The 1,953-nt window shown below is 40.9% G+C and overlaps 1 non-coding gene across 1 annotated transcript; it reads right to left on the bottom strand.

Annotated features, from left to right (window-relative positions):
- Positions 1-314: 314 nt before the first annotated feature.
- On the bottom strand, positions 315-421 carry LOC141616277 (small nucleolar RNA R71). The gene has a single exon (XR_012530632.1). It is a non-coding gene; the product is annotated as a small nucleolar RNA R71 (small nucleolar RNA).
- Positions 422-1,953: the final 1,532 nt, after the last annotated feature.

The raw sequence follows: 1,953 nt of genomic DNA, 5'->3' as shown, positions 1-1,953 counted from the left end.
CCACACCACAACACTTAACCGGAAATTTTATTGCCAAATCCGCATTTATCCAATTAGTCGAAAGAAGCCAATTTGGGGGGATGCCTAGTGAAGACCCTCATTCTCATATGGAGACTTTTTGTGACTATTGTGATGCGATTTCTCAAACCGGTGTAACTCAAGACCAAATTCGATGGGTCTTATTTCCTTTTTCTCTAATTGGCACCGCGAAACAATGGTTGAAAAGCCTTGATAAGGCTACTCTCGGAATTGATTCTTGGAAGAAGTTGGCTCTATCTTTCTACAAAACGTTCAATCCACCGGAAAAGACTAACATGCTAAGAGCTCAAATTACGGGCTTTAAGCAAAGAGATGAAGAATCCTTGTATGAAGCTTGGGAGCGATTCAAGGGAATTTGTCGGTCATGTCCTCATCATGGACTTAGTGAGTGGTTCTTGGTACAACAATTTTGGAACGGTCTTTATGAAGATTCAAGGAACATTCTCAACATGGGATCAAATGGAATGTTCACCGAAGTTGATGACAGTCAAACTTGGAACAAAATTGAGGAAATGGCGGTCCATAACTCACAATATAGTAGACCTCGCAAGGCTACTAGAGGAGGAAAGCATGAAGTGGACTCCATTTCTCAATTGGGTGCTCAACTTAGTGCTCACATTGATACCATCAATTTGAAGTTTGAAAAAGCTATGGCTAGACTTGAAGAGGCCTCAAAATCACCAAGGCATCATGTTAATGCCATGACGGAATCTTCATCAATGCCAAGTGGGATATGTGAGAATTGTGGAACTTTAAGACATGACCAAAGTGAATGTAGGAGAACAAATGAACAAGTGAATGCTTTTCAAGCATACAAGAGTGGTACCCATTATTCCAACTATTACAATGAAAACACCAAATTCCATCCAAATCTCTCATACAAAAGCCAAAATGTTCAAAACCCTCAACCAACATACACCCCACCTTTCATGAGAAACCAAAATCAAAGACCCTTTTTCAACCAAAACCAAGGTTACCAAAATCAAACTCCATACAATCAACAAAATGACCAAGGTTTTGATGTTCAAAAAGCGGTCCTCCAAATGCAAAAGAATCAACAAGAGTTTTTCACTCAAATGCAAAAAGATGGTCAAGCAAAGGAAATCACCATCAACAACATCCTAGCTCACACCAAAATGTTGGAAACCCAATTGACTCAACTAGCGTCTTTAAGCTCACAAAGAAAAAAGGGGCAATTACCACCTCAAAGTAATCCCCCAAGACATGAAACGGTTAGTGCCATTCACTTAAGGAGTGGTACAATGTATGAAGCACCGAAGAAGCAAGTTGAGGATGAAGTTGTGGAAGCTAGTGACAAAGAAGAAATTGTGGAAAACTCCAAGGATGGAGAACCATCAAAAGAAGAAATTTCAAAGAAAAATGAAGACAAGGTCAAGGAGAAGGAGCCCATTGTGATTAGACTTCCTTTTCCAAGTCGTCAAGCCAAGCCCAAATTTGATGACCAACTTGGAAAATTTATGGAAATTGTGAAGAATTTGGAAGTCTCGATTCCTTTCACGGAATTAATCAATCACGTGCCGGCCTATGCAAAATACATGAAAGACATTCTCACAAAGAAGAAGTCGATCCAGAAGCTTGAGACTATCGCCTTCACTAAGGTGAGTAGTGCAATTCTACAAGGGAGTTCACCTCCAAAACTCAAAGATCCGGGAAGCTTCTCAATACCGTGTACCATTGGCGACACCACGATCAACAAAGCCTTATGTGATCTAGGGGCTAGTGTGAGTGTTATGCCGTACTCGGTGAGTAAAAGGTTAGGGACGGGAGAGCTTAAATGCACCAATATCACACTCCAAATGGCCGATAGATCGACGAAGACACCATTAGGGATATGGGAAGATGTTCCCGTAAGAGTTGGGAAATTTTTCATCCCGGTGGACTTTGTCATTGTTG

The sequence above is a fragment of the Silene latifolia genome, chromosome 11, assembly GCF_048544455.1.
Source record: "Silene latifolia isolate original U9 population chromosome 11, ASM4854445v1, whole genome shotgun sequence".
NCBI lineage: Eukaryota > Viridiplantae > Streptophyta > Magnoliopsida > Caryophyllales > Caryophyllaceae > Silene > Silene latifolia.
This window is presented reverse-complemented; position numbering and strand designations above follow the sequence as displayed.